Genomic DNA, 16,276 nt, shown 5'->3' on the forward strand with positions numbered 1-16,276 from the left:
CCAGCAGGGCTTGTTCTATGTGCTTTACAATTTTATCCTTGCGAATGCTTTCCATCAATTTGCCTGGAACAGACGTTAAGCTAACTGGCCTGTAATGTCCCGGATCACCCCTGGATCTCTTTTTGAAAATTGGTGTTAAATTTGCTACTTTCCAGTCCTCTGGTACAGAGCCTGATTGTAGGGATAAGTTATATATTTTAGCAAGTAGGTCGGCAGTTTCACATTTGAGTTCTTTAAGGACTGTCGGATGGATGCTGTCTGGCCCTGGCGATTTACTAGTCTTCAGTTTTTCCAGACATCTCTTGTCACCTTGTCTCTGATCTGATCTCTTGTTACTTCTATCCAACTCAGTTAGATAGCCTCCATTCCCAAAAAGCCTGGTTCAAGAACAGGCATAAGCTCAGTATCCTCTGCGGTGAAGACAGATGCAAAAACTCATTTAGCTTCTCTGCAACCTCCATATCCTCCTTAATAATCCCTTAATAATCCTCCATATCCTACTTAATAATCCTTTTCACTCCCCCATAGTCTAACTGTCCACCCGCCTCCCTGTCAAGTTTCCTGCTTCTGATATATTTAAAGAAGTTTTTGTTATCCCCCTAGATGCTTTTAGCCAAAGGTTCCTCAAACGCTTTTTTCCGCCTCCCTTATTGTCACCTTGAATTTCTTTTGCCAGAGTTTGTGTTCCTTTCTGTTCTCTTCATTTGGGCAGGCCTTCCTATTTCAGAAGGAAGTCTTCTTCCCTTTTATGGCTTTCTTGACTTTACCTGTTAGCCATGCTGGCATCCTCCTGGACTTAGTGGTACCTTTCCACCTTTTTGGTTATTTATTTATTTATTTATTTATTTATTTATTGCATTTGTACACCGCTTCAAACGTTTGTCTCTGGGCGGTTAACAATAGTATAAAACAAGTTAAAATATATACAAAAACTTAAAACAATTTAACAATTTAAGATCAACCATGAATTAAAACCTTAAAAATTTAAAGAACAGAAAAAGCTTGTGTGAAGAGGTTGGTTTTCAAATGCTTTCTAAAAATTGTCAGAGATGGGGGGGATCATATCTCAGTAGGGAGTGCATTCCACAGTCTTGGGGCAGCAACCGAGAAAGCCCGTCCCCGTGCGGCCACCAGCCGAGCTGGCGGCAACTGGAGATGGACCTCTCCAGATGACCTCAATGGGCGGTGGGGATCATAATGAAGAAGACGTTCTCTTAGATACCTAGGGCCTAAGCCATTAGGGCTTTGTAAGTGCCCAGAAACCTATTGGCAGCCAGTGTAACTCTATCAACAAAGGAGTGATGTGGTCTCTCCAAGATGACCCAGAGACCAACCTGGCCGCCGCATTCTGTACTAACGGAAGCTTCCAGACTATGTACAAAGGCAGCCCGACATAGAGAGCATTGCAGAAGTCAAGTCTGGAGGTTACCAAGATATGTACCACTGTTGTGAGGTCATTCATCTCAAGAAACGGGTGCAGCTGGCGTATCAGCCGAAGCTGATAAAAAGCACCCTTGGCCACCGCCTCAACCTGAGAAACCAGGGAGAGGTGTGGATCTAGAAGTACTGCCAGACTGCAAACCTGTTCCTTTTGGGGAAGTGTGACCCCATCCAAAACAGGCAGATCAAAATCGTCTCTAGAGTTCTGACCCCTCACAATAAGTACCTCCGTCTTATCTGGATTCAGTTTCAGTTTATTCTCCCTCATCCAACCCATTACTGCTTCCAGGCAAGCATTTAGGGAAGTTATGCCATCTCCTGAAGAAGTTGACATAGAGAAGTAGATTTGGGTGTCATCAGCATACTGATAATACACCGCTCCAAATCCCCTGATGATCTCTCCCAGTGGTTTCATGTAGATGTTAAAGAGCATTGGAGGAAGTATGGAGCCTTGAGGGACACCATACTTAAGCTAAGAATTTGAAGAGCAACAGTCTCCAATCGACACCATCTGGAATCTGTCTTGAGAGGTAGGAGCGGAACCACTGTAAAACAGTGCCCCCCACACCCAACATCCTCAGACATTCCAGAAGGATACTATGGTCGATGGTATCGAAAGCCGCCGAGAGATCCAAGAGGACCAACAGAGTTACACTTCCTCTGTCAATTGCTAATTAGAGATCATTCATGAGGCCGACCAAGACAGTCTGCACCCCATAGCCTGCCCGAAAACCAGTTCGAAATGGGTCTAGATAATACATTCTAGCTGGGCTTCTAGTATTGTGGTTTTGAGTAAACTCCATGCATTCTAGAGCGAAGTGACTCTCCAGATTCTCCCTTTCAGTTTTCTTTTCACCATACTCCTCATTTTGGAGAAGTCTCCTCTTGGGAAATTCAAAATGTCTGTGTTGGATTTCTGTGGTGATTATCTCCGCGCATGTATTCTGAATTTGACTGCACTATGTTCATTGTCCCCTAAAGGGTCGATGACACTGACATCATGCACCAGGTCCTGGGTGCCACTCAGGATTAAGTTCAAGGTCACCTTTTCTCTGGTTGGTTCCAAAACCAACTGTTCTAAGGCAAAGTCATTCAGCATATCTAGAAATTTGACCTCTTTGTCATGACCTGACTGTGAATTTCCCCAGTCTTTGTGTGGGTAATTGAAGTCACCCATTATTACTGCCCTGCCTCTCCTTGATGCCTCCCTGATTTCCTCCTGCAACTTTTAGTCACTGTCAGTGTTTTGATCCAGAGGGCGATAGCATGTCCCCAGCAGCACATTTCCTTTAGGGCTTTGTATTGTCACCCACAGGGTTTCTGTGGAGGACTCTGCTCCTCCTCTGTTTTCTACCTTGTTAGATTCTATCTCTTCCTTAACATACAGTGCTACTTCACCTCCAAGTCGCCCCCCCCCCGTCCTTTCTATAGAGTTTATATCCAGAGATAAGTGTCCCACTGGTTCTCACTGTTGCACCATGTTTCTGTTATGCCCAATATATCTATTTCTTTGTTGGCAACCAAGCACTCCAGCTCGCCTATCCTGGCTTGGAAGCTTCTGCCATTGGCATATAGGCACCTATACACTCACTCTCTTACCTGTTGTATGCTATCTTTCTTTTGGCTCTTTGATCTCTTTGACTAGCTAGCACAGCCTCCTGTCTGCTCTGTCCTCTTCTGTTTTATCTGAATCCTTTGCAACCTCGCACTTTAAAGGATGGCATTTGCCGAAACTGCGCCAGCAGTCTGTTTCCATCTTGGTTCAAGTGCAGCCTGCCCCTTTTGTACATGCTTTGCTTGCCCCAAAATGTATCCCAGTGTCTAAAAAATCTAAACCTTTCCTCCCAGCACCAACGTCTCATCCACACATTGAGATCCCTCAGCTTTGCCTCTCTCGCTGAACCTGCTCGTGGAACAGGTAGCATTTCTGAGAATGCTACCTTAGGGGTCCTGAACTTCAATATGCTACCTATCAGCCTAAATTTGGCCCCTGCCTCCCGAAGGAGCATCCCCTGTGTGAGAGGATATGGGCTAATTGTCCACGCAAGGGGTCCTTTCTAAGGGAACATTGCCGTCTTCCTCAAACTGATGTCCTCCTTCCCTGAGACCTTCTTTCTAGGGGTGTGCAATTTGGATTTTCTGTGTTTCGGTTTGTAACCGAATTGAAACAGCCCTGATTCGATTTGGATCCAAATCTGACCCATCCGAATCACCCCAAATGCTATTCGGATCCAAATCGCGGTTGATCCGAATCAAACCGATTCGGGTTTTGGATCTATCCTATTATTTTCCCCAGACTGCCAGCTTTCATTTAAAAAAAAAAAAAAAGCTAAGCTCTAGCCCTTATAGAAGTGGAGTTATGGAGCAAAATGTGTGGTCACTATTTTTTAAGTGTTCGGATTCTTTGGTGTATAATAACTTTTACTCAATGAATCCTTATGAGGATTGATTACACACTTTCATTTCTTCTATTCATTTTGACTGTCTTTTAGACAGTGCCAATTGTCAACTGCCATGTGCCAACTACACCCCACTCCCACCCACAAGCCAGTGAGGTACTACTCAGTTTAAGTCAAGTGCCTAATGGGTGGAGGCTACCACCCAAATTGCAGAGGAATTGGACAAAGGTCTGATTTTTGGTGAATTGTTGAAGGTTTAGAGTCTTTGAGGCAGATTTGGGGCATAAAGTGGGATCTGGGGTGGAAGAGTGTGGTGAGGTGGTAGTGCCTAACGGGTGGAGGCTACCACCCTAATAATAATAATAATAATAATAATAATAATAATAATAATTATTATTATTATTATTATTATTATTGTTACTACTACTACCTTGGCGTGGTTGTGGGGCTTGTGTGCTCTGAGGAAGGTGAGAGCTATGCCAGAGGTCCAACCATACTGGACAGGTCTCACCAGAGGAGCCAGACAAAGAGTGCCTCTTCCATCAACAATATGGTGAGACGTAACTTTAATAAATCTATACCACATCGGTCGTTGCCTGGGTCAACAAGGACCGCACCAGGTGCTGGAGTCCCTGGACATCTGGTGGCAAGTGGGCAACAGGACTCAGGATCTTCAGTTGAGCAACCAGGGCTGGAGACAGCAAAGTTACTGGAAGAAACGTCGCTTAACCGAAAAAAATATATGAAAAATGCCAACAAGGAAATAATGATCTGCTATTACAAGTCTAGTCCAACTAGAAGAGGTTATTTAAAAAGAATGTACCAAATTTGGAAAGAGAAGCATCCAGATACAGAAATAACAGAACAAAGGCTAGCAGACCAGAGAAGATTCATAATAAGAAATAAAGTATTCACAGCAGTTGAGCTGGAAGAACTGCAAAGAGCAACACAGGCTCAAGACATGGAAGAAGAATTACCACCAATTGAAGAAGTTGCTCAGGCGCAGGTGGAGGACGTGTTGGAAATAGAGGATGCCACTGTTACTGAACTGTTTCAAAATCAAAACCAGGCAACCGCCCCTTTGCCTTCATCTCAATAACCCAAATGCCGTTTAACAGAAAAGAAACAAGAACTAAAGCAAAAAAATAACTGAGCACATGAACCAAACAACCACCAGGGTTCGACTTCCAGCTCTAAAAACAGTTGCCAAAAAACAACTTGCTCAGGTATTAAAAGATGTCAATGCTGCACTTGCAGAGATAACAACCAAGAATTTGCCAGAAACAAACCAACGAATGTACAGTGCAGCAACAATAACAACACAAGAGCTCGGATATAAGATCAGTGGACCTGTAAAAAAAGGAAACAGTACATCACCTAAATGGAAGATTAGATTAGAAAATAAAATCTCCAAGCTTAGATCAGATGCTAGTAAATTGAAAGACAAGATAGACAAGAAGCTGAAGAATGAAAACACCAAACAGTATCTGATCCAAAAATACCACCTAGATTCAAGGAAAATTAGAGAAGTCCTGGAAATAATAAAGCAGCAAATAACAGCAGTGTCAAAGAAGATTAGCAGGTATGAAGCCAGAATTACACAACACAGGCAGAATCTCCAATTCCAGTCGAATCAGAGATGTTTCTACCAAAGCATAGAAGGAGAAACTGCAAGAAACCTAGAAACACCAAATAAAGAAGAAACAGTGAAATTCTGGGGGAAATTATGGGACAATCCAATAGATTATAATAAAAAAGACTGGATGAAAGAGGTCAAAAAATGTAACCAACAAATGCAAGATCTAATAATAACACCAGAATTAATAAGTGAAAGAGCAAAGAAAACTAAAAATTGGACTGCGCCAGGCGACGATGAACTGCATGGCTTTGGCTTAAACACCTAACAAGCCTTCATAAACAACTATCAAAACAGTTCAATCACATTTTGCAAGGAGGTGATATTGAACAATGGCTAACAACTGGGAAAACTAATCTCATCATGAAAGACCCAGCAAAAGGTGCAGTTCCAAGTAATTGTAGACCGATAACCTGCCTGCCAACCATGTTCAAACTATTAACTGGAATAATAGCAGATGAAGTGATGCAACACTTATTAACTAACAAACAGCTTCCAGTTGAACAGAAAGGAACTTGTCCGAACACCATAGGCACAAAAGACCAGCTGCTGATTGACAAAATAGTACCCAGAATGTTGGGGGGCAATATGCTAAATCATTGTAAACCGCTTAGAGAGCTTCCAGCTATAGAGCGGTATATAAATGTAAGTGCCATTGCTATTGCTATTGCTAAAATGATTTTAGAAAATTGCAAGAGAAGAAAAAAAAATCTAAGTGTTGCATGGATTGACTACAAGAAAGCCTTTGATTCATTGCCTCACACATGGATACTAACTGGTGTCAGCAAAAACATTCAGATATTTATTTTAAAAAAGCAATGAGCATGCGGAGTACACAGTTAACAATCAATGGTGAGACACTTGGACAGGTTAGCATTAGAAGAAGCATTTTCCAAGGGGACTCACTATCCCCTCTGTTGTTTGTAATCGCCATGACCCCACTTTCACAAATACTAAACAAAACAGGCCTCGGATACCAAACTTCTAAAACATCAAGTCAAATCAACCATCTGCTGTACATGGACGATCTGAAGTTTTATGGAAAGTCCCAGTCAGAAATCGAATCACTGCTAAGCACTGTCCGTATATTCAGTAGCGATATAGCAATGGAGTTTGGACTAGACATATGTGCTGCATTAATAATGAACAGAGGGAAAATAACAAAAACAGAAGGAATAGAACTGCCCAATGGAAGCAAGATCAAGAACCTGGAAGAGAAAGAACATTACAAATACTTGGGCATTGTCCAGGCTGATAAGATCGAACACACTGAAGTTAAAAGAAAAATTGGAAGTGAATACATCAGGAGAGTTAGAAAAATCCTCAAGTCTTCACTGTCCTTGATATATTCTTCAAGGCCTCTTTTCTCCTCCTCTACTGTTTGATGGACTTGCAGCATTCCTCTTCCACCTGAGCTGCGAGGGAGGTATAGCCTATCTATATCACTGCGGGGGTGCAGAGCATGATTGATGGTCATGATTTTCCTGGTCTTACGATCTAGCATATCTAGCTCTGCCTGGGTCCAGTCTATTATTCCTGCAGCATATCTGATAACAGGTATAGCCCAGGTGTTTATGGCTTGTATGGTGTTCCTGCCATTGAGTTTGTACTTTAGGATCTAGGATTTGTAAGGTTCTTTCTCTTTCAGGTTCTTGATCTTGCTTCCATTGGGCAGTTCTATTCCTTCTGTTTTTGTTAGTTTTCCTCTGTTTATTATTATTACATTTATATCCCACTCTTCCTCCAAGGAGCCCAGAGCGGTGTACTACATACTTGAGTTTCTCTTTCACAACAACCCTGTGAAGTAGGTTAGGCTGAGAGAGAAGTGACTGGCCCAGAGTCACCCAGCTAGTTTCATGGCTGAATGGGGATTTGAACTCAGGTCTCTCCGGTCCTAGTCCAGCACTCTAACCACTACACCGCACTGGCTCTCTAATTGCAGAGGGATTGGGCAAAGGGCTAGTTTTTGGTGAATAGTTGAAGGTTTAGTGTCTTTGAGGAAGATTTGGGGCATAAAGTGGCATATGGGGTGGAAGAGTGTGTTGAGGTGGTAGTGCCTAATGGGTGGAGGCTACCACCCAAATTTTATTTTATTTATTTATTTTTACATTTCTGTACTGCCTTTCGTTAAAAGAAAACCCCAAGGCGGTTTACAAAAAATTAAAACATACAATAAAAAGCAATAAAAACAACAAGCAATAAAAACATCAAGCTAAAAACATATAAAACAGGCATAAAAACAATACAACAGATAAAAACACACAGAAGCAGCAGTAAAAACGATTATGTAAAATCCTGGGTAAAAAGCCAAGTCTTTAAAAGCTTTCTAAAAGCCATGATGGAGTCTGAGGAACGAATGGCCACTGGGAAAGCATTCCAGAATCTAGGAGCAGCAACAGCGAAGGCCCTGTCCCGAGTGCACGACAGCCGGGCCTCCCTCATTGTCGGCACCCGGAGCAGGGCCCCCTCAGACATCCTCGTCAAGCGGGCAGCAACCCTTGGGAGCAGGCGGTCCCTCAAATACCCCGGGCCCAAACTGTTTAGGGCTTGCAGAGGGATTGGGCAAAGGGCTAGTTTTTGGTGAATAGTTGGTTTAGTGTCTTTGAGGCAGATTTGGGGCATAAAGTGGGATCTGGGGTGGAAGAGTGTGGTGAGGTGGTAGTGCCTAATGGGTGGAGGCTACCACCCAAATTGCAGAGGGATTGGGCAAAAGGCTGGTTTTTGGTGAATAGCAATAGCAATAGCACTTACATTTATATACCGCTCTATAGCTGGAAGCTCTCTAAGCAGTTTACAATGATTTAGCATATTGCCCCCCAACATTCTGGGTACTCATTTTACTGACCTCGGAAGGATGGAAGGCTGAGTCAACCTTGAGCCCTTGGTCAGGATAGAACTTGCAACCTTCTGGTTACAGGGCGGCAGTTTTACCACTGCGCCACCAGGGGAATAGTTGAAGTTTACTCATCTTTAAGGGTTTTCCCTATAAGGTATGATGGAGCTTTCAGCAGCCCCATAAGTGCACTTGGAGGGCGCTGGGGTGGCCCAGAGTGAGTGGTGGTGTGGTGCACATAGGGTGCCAGCCACTCCCATGGGGTTGCTAACCCATGGGGTACAGGGTTCTGTTGTTTCTGAGGTGGTCTGAGTGTAGATTCTATGGTAGCAAATGAGAGTGGATTCATGGTTTGTATTGAAAATCTCATTTGCTACCAGAAAATCTACACTCAGAACACCTCAGAAACAACAGAACCCTGAACCCCCTGAATCCTCATAAGGATTCATTGAGTGAAAGTTATTATACACCAAAGAATCCGAACACTTAAAAAATAGTGACCATATATTTTGCTCCATAACTCTACTTCTATAAGGGCTAGAGCTTAGCTTTTATTTAAAATGAAAGCTGGGAATCTGGGGAAATTAATAGGACAGATCCAAAACCCGAATCGATTCGAATTGAATCAGCCGCGATTCGATTTGTACCCGAATCCAGCCAATGGACCACAGGGGTGATTCGTTTTGTCTCCAAATCACCCGAATCAGCTAGATTCGGGTACAAATTGATTCGCAGATCCCTACTTCTTTCTCCCTGACAGCAGAGGAGCTATCAGCCTTGGAGTGGGATGCCTCTACGACATCCCTGAAGATCTCGTCCGCATGCCTTTCTGTCTCTCTGAGCTTCTCCAGATCTTGTTCTCGAGGGAACAAACTTGTTCCCTGAGAGTCGGGAGCTCCTTGCACCAAGCATACACCCATGACTCCTGCCCATAGAGCAAATAGTCATACATGCGACACTCATACATGCGACAATGTGTGCAATACACTGGGAAGTGCCTCCTCTCCTGCTGGATTTCTATCTTCATAACTGGTTTTGTTGGCTGTTCACAGTATTTGGAGATAGAGTATTAGTAAGTTAGGTTTTAGCTGTATTGGTGCTATTTAAAATTTCAGACTTCCTGTATCAAAAATATGAAGGATAGAGTAGTATTTACCTTCTCTTCCCACTGGGCTTCTTGTGATCAAGCGGACTTTTTTTAGGCTCCCCCACACACTTCCTGCTAAACTCCCGCAAAAGTCCAGTGCCCTGTTTATCCCTGTTGTCTAATCTCTATTCACTAAACTCTTAGGGCCTTCACCCTTGTATTCAAGACGAGCAGACATTTGACTGTGCTCAGGAATGTGACCCCTCCCACAAGCTGAGTCACTCAACCTGTAGTGAATACCCCACTCAGGCTACTCTTCTGTCAAAGATACAAATACTTCTACCGAGCCAGGAAACAAACCCTAGAAAATCTCCAGCCCTAAAAGACTTAGTTTCTCCTTCCTCTCTTGTTTTCTTTGTGATTTATTTATTTATTTCTTACTTCTTTGTTCAGTTCATTTGCTTGATGTCTTCTTTAGGAGAGAAATACAAGCTTGTTGCTTCCTCTTGCTCCCAGACCAGCAGGAAAAGACAGTGAGGTTTCTTTCAGTGGCTTTTGACCCATAATGTGATTTTATATTGTTTCTGTTGAAAACCTAAAGCAGAATATAAATACAAAATATAGTTTCCCGCCTATGTGCTGTCAATTTGGAATTCTTGAGAACTTCCTTTATATTTCCTTGCAGCTGGCCTTTCAAGCTATATATAAATCTATGATTACACAATTGTTAAATTCAATAATAATTAAACAATTTTATTAGCTGCCACATAACAAGTTGTCCTCTGGGCTGAAAACTCAAAATCCCTCTTAGTTCTGTTGTTTCCATAACAGTCCATAGGTAGTTCGAAATATTAAAATTAAGAAGTAATTTATTAAATAATTGCAGGTTCTGGATGGAGTCACGCTCCCCCAGAAGGAACAGGTACGCAGTCTGGGGGTGCTTCTGGATCCAAACCTCTCCTTGGTATCCCAGGTTGAGGTGGTGGCTGGAGGTGCTTTTTATCAGCTTCGGCTGCATCCATTTCTTGAGATGAATCCATTTCTTGAGCTGCATCCATTTCTTGAGATGAATGACCTCAAAATAGTGATACATATGCTGGTAGCCTCCAGACTGGATTACTGCAATGTGCTCTATGTGGAGCTGCCTTTGAACGTAGTCTGGAAACTGCAGTTGGTTCAGAATGTGGCAGCCAAGTTGGTCTCTGGATCATCTAGGAGAGACCATATTACTCCTGTGTTGAAGAAACTACACTGGCTGCGGATACGTTTCCGGGCAAAATACAAGGTGCTGGTTATTACCTATAAAACCCTAAACAGCTTAGGCCCTGAGTATTGAAGAGAGTGAGCCCCACCACCTGTTAAGATTGTCTGGAGTGGTTCGTCTGTGGTTACCACCACCTCGTTTGACAGCTACTCGGGAATGGGCCTTCGTTGCTGCCCCTTTTGGAATGTGCTCCCTGTTGAAATAAGAGCCTCCCTATCTCTGGCAACTTTTAAAAAGGCACTGAAGACACATTTATTCATCCATGCTTTTAATTAGATTTATATTTCAATATTTTTAGTGCTGGGTTTTAAATGTTTTAAATGCTTTTAATTGTTAATTGATTTGATGTTTTAAATGATTTTAATTGTAAACCACCCAGAGTTTGGGGCAGTATAGAAATATTTTAAATACATAAAATAAATAGAATGTCCTTTTGATCTTCATTCTCCTTCACATATCAGATTGAATTTATAAATAAAATGTTTGATTTGTTCTATATATTATTTTATATAATTTATCATGTGCACATATTATAATTTCCTAGGAGTACCACTGGTACTATCGTTCAGAATATTTGAATTACAAAAACTCACAAGGTTAACAGCTCAACTTCAAACACTGATGTGGAAAAGTTAGGTTAAAATATTTTAAATAAAGGTCCCCTGCCAGAATTATTTCTGGGTCTAGGCTGATAGCATGTATAGCCTTCCAAATTTCGCCAACTCATATATGTTCGGGAGGAATCTTCAGTACCCTTGTGAGTTACATATACATGTGCACAGAGCTTACTGCTTGCCGTTAAACTGTTCCAGAAGCAAGACTAAATAAGTACTTAATATAGCGGGATCCATGATCTTTACTGTTACTCTGTGACCTAAAGGGCAAAGCTGGACATACATTTTTCAGTTAACTTTCCCACTGTTTCTCAATTGAAACAGTGTAAACAGTACACCCTTGCTCCGTATTCCTAAGTTGTCTTATAAAGAGGTTTGCCTAAACTGCAACAAATATTCCATAAAATCCCTATCTATAAGTTATTCAACCAACCTTTCATATTTCACAAGAGAACACACTTATTTCAACAGGATTGTCAGTAATCTATAGCCCTATCTACATGGTACCTATTCAGAGGTACAGTTATTCGCATTTTATGCTACACAGGTACAATAGTAACTTTCCATCTGTATCATACATTTAAAGTATCTGTAACCAGGTTTACTTTTTAGATAAATGCAGGTGTGGTACAGGTATGGTACAGTCATTCACACAAAAACATATACGAGTGTACAAACCTTTGTATACTTGTACAATATAAGCCCTGTTCAGGCGGGAGCAGGGGAAGATGCTGTACTTCTGCCGATATGTTTCCGGGCAAAATACAAAGTGCTGGTTATTACCTTTAAAGCCCTGAATGGCTTAGGTCCGAGTTATCTAAGAGAATGCCTTCTTCTACATGATCCCCACCGCCCTGTAACCAGAAGGTCATCTGAGGAGGTCCGTCTCCAGTTGCCACCGGTTCATCTGGTGGCGACACAGAGGCGGGCCTTCTCTGTAGCTGCTCCTGGGCTATGGAATACACTCCCAGCAGAAATTCGTAATTTGAGATCATTGCTGTCTTTCAAGAGAGCCCTTAAAACCTATTTGGCCTGGCCTTCCAGAGTTTTAAATGATTAACTGTTTTAAACGGTTGACCTGATTTTCAGGGCTTTTAGCTGTTTTATTGGTTTTATTGTGTTTTAATAGTTTGATTTTAATTGTTAATTTGTTATAATTGTTTTTATCATGTTGTGAACCGCCCTGAGCCATTTTGGACGGGCGGTATATAAATCGAATAAATAAATAAATAAATAAATAATACTTGTACTTGCTGTACAGTGTCCCAGAGTGCACCTGGAAGTCCCACCCCTACACTGACATGCCTGAAAGCATCACCTTCTTTGTGCTCTTCACAGTTATAGCTGCAAAGGGAAATGCCATAAACATGATGGTAGGTGTTTCTGTGATCACATACATGGGGCATTTTTCTTTTTTCTTAGTGCATATCTCCAGATGACTTCCTGTCTTTAAAATGTTTAGGCATACATTCACATCCTATTCAAAAGCTTGTATTTGACATATTGTGCTGTAGATGTATTCACTGCCACAGGAGAAAGTGACAAGCCTCTCCTGGTAAGTGTGCCTGGTGAGATCACTCACAAAACAGTGAAGTTGAATTGGTTAGGGTAAAATATGTGACTGCATGTTTTAAAGAGCATGGAGTGGGAAAGAGACCCAGACATATTCAGTTTCAGATCAGGTTCTTTATTACGGTCTATGACTAGCAGAGCCCCTGGTGGCGCAGTGGTAAAACTGCCGCCCTGTAACCAGAAGGTACAAGTTCGATCCTGACCAGGGGCTCAAGGTTGACTCAGCCTTCCATCCTTCTGAGGTCAGTAAAATGAGTACCCAGAATGTTGGGGGCAATATGCTAAATCATTGTAAACCGCTTAGAGAGCTTCGGCTATAGAGCGGTATATAAATGTAAGTGCTATTGCTATTGCTATAGCATACAATAAAGAAAAGGAAAACATAGTATTCTCAGACACAAAGCTTATATAGTGAAATATCTAAATCTCAACTTTGCTTTAAAAAACCTCTAAAATACTATTCAACTAAACAGCACTACTAAAGATTAGGTGGAGCCTTTATTAAATCATGGCAAATTCTACATGCTATAGCACTAAATTTAGCTACACTGTGATTGAGAGAAGTAATGAGACATAATATTCGTCCGAACCATCCCCTGCTAACTTGGCAAAGAGGCACCTGTTAATATGATTCTCTTTATTTAGCAAGGGGAGAGTAAATGGCCCTATCCACCCCCAGCACAGTACCTCCCGTGACTGTTGCTGGTGTCTATCTCATGTTTCTTTTTAGATTGTGAGCCCTTTGTGGACAGGGAGCCATCTTATTTATTTATTTATTTATTTATTTCTCTATGTAAACTGCCCTGAGCCACTTTTGGAACGGCGGTATAGAAATCAAACAAAGAAAGAAACAAATAAATAAATAGTGTCGTCTTCACTATGAGCCCTATCGCCCATTGGGATCATATGGAGAGGTTTGTCTGCAGTTGCCACCATCTCATCTGGTGGCTACACAGGGATGGGCCTTCTCTGTTGCTGCCCTGAGACTTTGGAGTGTGCTCCTTGCTGAAATAAGAGCCTCCCCATCTCTGAAAACTTTTAAAGAATCACTAAAGACACATTTATTCACCCAAGCTTTGTGGTTTTAAATTGTTTAAATGTTTTAATTTCTGTTTTTATTTTGCTGTAAACCACTCAGAGATTTGAGGTGTTGGGGTGGTGTACAAATATATCATAAATAAAAATAAAAAACTGGGATATCATCACAGGTGTCCCATCTGCTATAGAACTTGAACTACGGGTAGTACAGATTGTAGCTCAATGGGCTGCCGGAGTTCATAAAAGCTCAATTATGGGTGGATTCTGAAGCTGTGTGTGTTTCTTTTAGCTTTCAGATCAGCTTTCACTTAAGAACATAAGAACAGCCCTGCTGGATCAGGCTCAAGGCCCATCTAGCCCAGCATCCTGTTTCTTACAGTGGCCCACCAGATGCCGCTGGAAGCCACAGGCAGGAGTTGAGGGCGTGCCCTCTCTCCTGCCATTGCTCCCCTGCAACTGGTACTCAGAGGCACACCCTTGAGGCTGGAGGTGGCCCACAGCCCTCTGACTAGTAGCCATTGATAGACCTCTCCTCCATGAAGTCATCCAAACCCCTCTTAAAGCCATCCAGGTTGTTGGCCGTCACCACATCCTGTGGCAGAGAGTTCCACAAGTGGATCACGCGTTGTGTGAAAAAGTACTTCCGTTCGTTGGTCCTAGACCTCCTGGCAATCAATTTCATGGAGTGACCCCTGGTTCTAGTGTTGTGTGAGAGGGAAAAGAATCTCTCTCTCTCCACTTTCTCCACGCCATGCATGATTTTATAGACCTCTATCATGTCTCCCCGCAGTCGTCTTTTTTCTAAACTAAAAAGCCCTAGGTGTTGTAGTCTTGCCTCGTAAGAAAGGTGCTCTAGGCCCCTGATCATCTTGGTTGCCCTCTTCTGTACCTTCTCCAGTTCAACAATGTCCTTTTTAAGATGTGGTGACCAGAATTGTACGCAGTACTCCAAGTGTGATCGCACCATAGTTTTGTATAAGGGCATTATAATGTTAGCCGTTTTATTTTCAATCCCCTTCCTAATGATCCCTAGCATGGAATTTGCCTTTTTCACAGCTGCCGCACATTGAATAGACACTTTCAACGAGCTGTCAAACACAACCCCAAGATCCCTTTCCTGGTCCGTCACCGACAGCTCAGATCCCATCAGCATATACTTGAAGTTGGGGTTTTTCGTCCCGATGTGCATCACTTTACACTTGCTAACACTGAACCGCATTTGCCATTTTGTCGCCCACTCCCCCAGTTTGGAGAGATCCTTTTGGAGCTGCTCACAATCCGTTTTGGATTTCACTACCCGGAAGAGTTTGGTATTATCTGCAAATTTGACCACATCGCTGCTTACCCCTTCTTCTAGATCATTTATGAATAAATTAAAAAGCACCGGTCCCAGTACAGATCCCTGGGGGACCCCACTTCTTACTTCCCTCCATTGTGAAAACTCTCCATTTATACCTACCCTCTGTTTTCTGTCTTTCAACCAGTTAGCAATCCACACATGTACTTGTCCCTTTATTCCATGACAGCTAAGTTTCCTGAGGAGTCTTTGATGAGGAACTTTGTCAAAAGCTTTTTGGAAGTCCAGGTAGACTATGTCAACTTGATCACCTTTATCCACATACTTGTTGACACTCTCAAAGAAGTCCAAAAGGTTGGTGAGGCAAGATTTACCTTTGCGGTAAATCTGCAGTCACACTTGGGGCCTCATTGACTCTTACCAGCAACTGGTGCTTATAAATCTCCAAACAAGTCTGTGGATTTGATTTGGATCAGTATTATGGGATAGTGCTTGTATGTATAATCAGGATCAGGACCATGGCATGGGAAGAAGTGATTTAACCCTTTGCCCCCTCTGCAGTCCTGATCTGGATCCTTGCCAGTCGCTGTTTGCCCTAGAAGGGAGCTGTGATTGGGGCACTCCCAGGTAGATGATGGATGATGTTTGTATCCCACACACCAAATGGCACACATTGTCAGCAGCAGGGGATTTATTTTGTTTTGTTTGTTTGTTTGTTTGTATATCACCCACTACTGAAGATCCCAAGGTTGTTTGCAACATTAAAACACTTTTTAAAAACCACCAACTTAAAACATAGAAGTTCAAATTTAAATTGCTTAAACCCCACTAAATAGCTAAAAAGCTTGACTAAAGAGATATGTCTTCAGTTGTTTCCTAAAGGTCAACAGGGATGGAGCAACTCCAATCTCAGCAGGAAATGCGTTCCACAGCCCTGGGCAACTATAGAGAAGGCCAAACTCTGAGTCACCAGACAAGCTGGTGGCACCCTCAGACAAACCTCCTCTGAAGATCTTTAATAGGTGGCAGGGTTCACAATGAAGAAGGCGTTCTCTTAAATTTGCTGTCTTCTGCACACAAATCCTTGTCCCTGGAT

General features: G+C 42.3%; 1 protein-coding gene across 10 annotated transcripts in view; it reads left to right on the forward strand.

The window, feature by feature from the left end:
• Positions 1–16,276, forward strand: part of MAST4 (microtubule associated serine/threonine kinase family member 4) — a 443,961-nt gene that overhangs the window by 234,710 nt on the left and 192,975 nt on the right. The gene's annotated exons all lie outside the window — the stretch shown is intronic.

The sequence above is a fragment of the Hemicordylus capensis genome, chromosome 2, assembly GCF_027244095.1.
Source record: "Hemicordylus capensis ecotype Gifberg chromosome 2, rHemCap1.1.pri, whole genome shotgun sequence".
NCBI lineage: Eukaryota > Metazoa > Chordata > Lepidosauria > Squamata > Cordylidae > Hemicordylus > Hemicordylus capensis.